Here is a 5,492-nt window from a genome sequence, read left to right as displayed (position 1 = left end):
AAAGTTGCATTGAAACAAAACATAGAACCTTTCTATGTGATCATTAGCCTCTAAGTTGGATATGGCCTTCATGTGTTCCTTCTAGAAAATAGTGATGGGTCTAGGACCCTAGACTATAGTCAAATAAGAAAAGAAGTACCTTAAGTGAGAAAAGGAAAATTCAAGTATTCCAATATTATGAGAAAAATCTCCTACCATGTAAAATTCCCTCTCTATTGGATTTTTCATCTCTAAGTGTTATCCCAATCACCAATAGGTTATTGCATGTAAAGGGCATGGAATTAGGGGCCTATATGCCCATATGATGAAAGCATGTCCTAATGCTAAAAATCAAATTTTTAGTGTGAGAGAACTTATTTTCAAACATGTGAGTAATATGTGTTTTAACCCTATAAAATCAATTGTTGTAAAAGATTTTTTAATAAAATAAAAAAGATGCATTGGAGAGTGCAAACACTAACATAATTTTTTTACCCTCAAAGCCAAACTAGGGGAATCCAAAACATTTCTCTCTCTCTCTCTCACACACACACACACACACTATATATATATATATATATATATCAACAAACTACCAATCCATTTACCCTCCCTATGAGTAGTCATATAAAGGGATACACATAGGTCAACCAACATGGTTCATAATCTACATGTGTACTTGAAGACATCAAATACACACATTCCTTTATTAGAGAAGATTTTTGCTTCTATAGGAGTATCATCAAATTCCTTCCCTCTCTTAGTAATTTTTAATTTATAATAATTCTTGTAACACTATTATTTATTGCATATCCAATATACTTTTATCACTTTTCCTTGATACTTAGATCTTCCTCTAGATTTTGATCTCCCACTTGAGGAATTATTTGTATTTCTAATTTGTGAGAATCCTCTTACAAACAAAGCATATGTGTTTTGAATTTCCATGTATTCCTTGAGAAGTCACCTATAAATGGTACATTGTACACAAACTTACACAGTGATGGAATCGACATAGGTATAAACACATGACTGTGCAAAAGCTCTAATATCGCTTTCACCCTCTTAACATCAGAGGGGAAACTCACCCAATTCTGCTTCCCATATACCAATGTTCATAGAAATCAAAATCTAGAGAGAAATTGGACATACCTTCTGCCATACCATTACGATGAAGTATTTGAAGGCCCTTCTCTCTAATATGTCCAACCCTTTTATGGGATAACATGGTATTTTCTCCAAAGAGCACTAGATTTTCTACTCCACTTTCAAGAACGACAAAAATGTTGCAACCTTAAGAAATAGTTCTACCTAAAAGCTTAAACAAAGTTTCAATCTGAACTCCCCACATCAATACTAGTGCTCCTTGAACATCATCCATCTTACTTAGAAAAATCAGATTTATGGCCAGTGCAGGAATATACAGAACACCAAGAGCTATTTTGATCCTTTCACCTTGCAACTTTAGCTTGAATTTTCTGAATTCAATGACTTGGGCTTTTATGGGATGCTTACTTATTTATCAGTATGGATTCACCTCATTATATATTAGAACATTTTTGGTATGGACCATTAGGATGCCATGACAAAAGAAGAACATAAACATATTTTGCCACATTAGGGTATTGATTGATACCTTTTCTCTATTTTTAGTCTTATTTGTATGTTCCTTTTATTATTCGCCCATAGGATTCTAATTTTGTATTTAGAGTTTTAAATTCGATTTCTCAATTATTGGTGATCTCTATTGTTATATTTCCCAATCCATAATATGTGTATCTGTCATGACTAGTGCCCCATTTAATATAAATGTCTTTAATTATGGAAACTGTTTCTACAAATATAGTTCTATGGCCTTTCAGGTTACTGATTTTGGTGTTTTCATATGGACACATAGAAATATGGGTCCGAGAAGGAAGAAACTTAGGTTGAGGGTTCAAGGGGATAAATGCAATCAACATTTATGCAGATATGCATTTAAATACTAGTTTGAACCAATCGCTTATTCAATTGTGAGGATAGAAACCATGATGATCAAAAGTTTGTAAATGGCTTGTGGTGGACCTCCAAGGCCACTGCAAGAACATGTGTTCCTAAAGAGTATGCTAAAAGGGTTTGTGCCCCAGAAACACACTTTCTCAAACCAACATTCACAATTAATGGAAAATCAAAGGAAATGGTGAAGGACAACTCTCTGCAAAATTCACCTTGCTTCTGAGGAAACTTCTCTTCTACAAATTACATCCACTTTGCTGTAAAAATCAATTCCTTTCGTCTCTCTTGTGGATCTCTATTTTGCACCTACATTGTATGCATGTATTTTTTGGATGGGATAGGGCACCTTTTTATTTATATTGTTTGGGCTTATGCTTTACCTTGTGTCAGAAGCTAATCAATTACATTAATTTAATAAGGTCACTAGATAATTAAGTTCTATGGAAGTGAAATATGATGATGAGGTTAGGAGTACTTAATGAATTCTATGTAATCTAAGAAAGGAAGATCCAAAATAAAAGGGAGGTTGGAATCATGTCATTTTAGGAAGAAATAAAGGACATAAGAAGAGAGATTCTTAATCTCTGAAATGAAAACAAGTAAATGGAAAGTATGATAATAATAAGGGACAAAATATGGTAGGTAATGTGTTATAAGATAATTTGTCCTTTCAAATCTATTCCAAATTTTGAAAAAATCCTCCGTCTATATATGTAGAATATTAAAATCATAACAGTCGTGTTATACGAATTGCATTCTATGCAAATCTATTCTGAGTTAAATTGAGGAAAGAAAAAATAATATAATCGTGACAAAATCTATTACGAGAATTACTATTAGCAAATTTATAAAACAAACCTGCCGCGCAGCCTCTGGCAAATACTAAATATTTATATATAAAATCTCTCCGACAGAAGAAGAAATACAAGCTAGTCATTGATTTTCATAATAAAAAATTTCGAGTGAGTTCAGTTATCGAAAGCCCAAGGAGCTTGACGCTTGATGGCCTGCACGTCTTGGGGAGAAAGGTCATTTTCAATGTTCAGCACCTCTCGCGCTTTTTCGGGTGTTTTCAAAGCGGCAAGTGCACCCGCAATAGTTCGACAGACCAAGTCAAGAAGAGTCGCGATATTCAGTTTCATGGCAGCCAGTCCAAGTTGGATCAAAGTGGGAAGATCCAAATTCACAAACTCTACATACCATGGGTCAACATCCTCTTCTGATCTCCAGGGACCTAAGGGATGATCAACATGGTATTCGCAATACTTGATAATCGTTTTCAAAATGTCTGTGGACACAGACGGCACGAGAATGGGATCTTCAGTGCCAAAGTACTCCGCCACAAACTTTATTATCACCGACTGAAACGCTACCGCTTCTTCCACGGCGAATATTTTGCCATCGAAGCTCTTCAGTCTGACAATCTGATCCTTGCGAACGTCCTGCTTCGTTTGTGTTTCCATTACCACGCAATTGAACGATGATGTTGATGTCTAAGTTTATTACAGAGGTAACGTGATGTATACTATTTCTTCGATCAACCGAGATTCTGGATCGCCAACAGATGATTTATCTCAATTATCCTTTCGATTTGGTATTGATGTTGATGTTATAGACGTGTTTTCGTAAAAGAATTATTTTATTAATCAAACAAAAGGCCAAAAGGCCGACGTTCTTGACTTTGGAAGGGCGACAGTCGTGACGGTCTCTCTCCCACAATCCCCACTCCCCACCAAATAAGGGGAGCTTCCACACCCTATGATCCCTTAGTTGTGCCCGATGTAACTTAAAACATGTGGACATAATCGTGTAAGGGGAGCTTCCACACCCTATGATCCCTTAGTTGTGCCCGATGTAACTCAAAACATGTGGACATAGTCGTGAAAAGCATACAAAACATACAACAAAAATAGTTATGCACATTGTTAGGTTTATATATAGGTTTATATATATATATGTATGGATTACAAAAGTTATAATAATTTTAATTTTAATTTTAATTTTAATGTACAATGTTGGTTGTCTTGTTGTGGCACTCTAAGATCTCTATTCTAGGTTCACAATTAATTTAGTAGGGGATCATCTCCCATTTGGAGGTGAACAATACACTATTATATGCATAGGTGTTGTTCATGATGCTTTAGTATTGTAAGCCTTATTTAATATACAAGGTTGGTTGTTTCACTTAACATATATGTGGCACCCTAATATCTATTATAGGTTCACAATTAACTTAGTCAAGGGACCATCTCCTACTTGGAGGTGACCAATACACTATATAGATCATATGTTTTGGTTAAATGAATTATCCATATTTCTTGATACCAACATGTAATTGTTAGGATTAAGGTCTTTTTTTTTTCCTTCACTTGTCAACCTTCTTTAATTTCCGAGAGCTATAAATGGCCTATATATTCAAAATGGATGATTAATACTTGATGAAGTGGACCCATGTAATGGATTTTATGAATTGTTCAAAGTTCTTAAGCTCAAGAAATATTAGTTACAACTTAAGGCCATTCATTTCATTGACCAATTTTATGCCTTCACACCCATTTCCAATGCAAATAAGATAGACATGGTTCATGTCTTCCATTCAAATGATTGCAAAGAAACCCTATGGATTATTCATGTGTTGGATTAAGGAATCCTTCACATTTTTTAAACTTGAACACTCTAAAATATCTAAATCTTAATTTTATAGATTATACATTTGTTTTTTAAACACACATACACATATCTATAGATAAATAGATAGATAGATAGATAGATATTAAAACATTTTCATTTTACATCTTCTGTTGTGATAAAAAAATAATAGTAAAACCTACTCTAATAATAATTGAATTTGATTTGATTAATAAAAGAGCTATTTTTTGAATAGTTACAACCATAATTCCATACCTATTCAAGAAAGTTGATTTTCAATAACAAACTCTCTATATAAACAATAAACATTGGACTTCATACATACAAATAGAAATAATATCAAAAACTAGTGTGACAACATTTGCTTCTTATCGAGAGAAATACTAGTTAAAAGTGATCAAAGAATAAAACTTGATCGATAATTTAAATTGATTTAAAATAGTATGCATCAATGTTATCGTTCAAATCAAAATCAACATTCTCATCTCTAATTTCAATGTGAATGGAAATGGAGAGGAAGCAAAAGATATATGTATGTGATTATCATATTGAAAAATATTTGATATCCAAAAAGTGGTTGTATTATAGTCAATGATAATAAAGAAAGTCATGGAGTAAATCAACACTAAAAATTGTTATTCCTCTATCAACTATATCCACTTGAATTTTATAAAATATTATAAAATATTTCAGGTTTCGTGTGGATCATATCCCATGCCATATTGAAACTATAAATGACATTAGATAATGAGATGGTGACTTTCTCATTGTATATCATCTCTTTCCTTATATGTTAGATTCTTGGCAATGAATCCTATAGTTTTGTTAGAAGTGACCCATCATGAAGCCTTACTATTTTATAAATTATA

At 33.1% G+C, this 5,492-nt stretch overlaps 1 pseudogene; it reads right to left on the bottom strand.

Annotated features, from left to right (window-relative positions):
- Positions 1-2,942: 2,942 nt before the first annotated feature.
- On the bottom strand, positions 2,943-3,437 carry LOC149237312 (SKP1-like protein 12 pseudogene; annotated as a pseudogene).
- Between the last annotated feature and the right edge of the window lie 2,055 nt (positions 3,438-5,492).

Source organism: Pinus tabuliformis, chromosome 8 (genome assembly GCF_031772625.1).
Source record: "Pinus tabuliformis cultivar Carrire ecotype Pingquan chromosome 8, CPIR1, whole genome shotgun sequence".
Lineage (NCBI taxonomy): Eukaryota > Viridiplantae > Streptophyta > Pinopsida > Pinales > Pinaceae > Pinus > Pinus tabuliformis.
The sequence above is the reverse complement of the archived record's forward strand: the minus strand, read 5'-3'. Positions and strand labels throughout refer to the sequence as shown.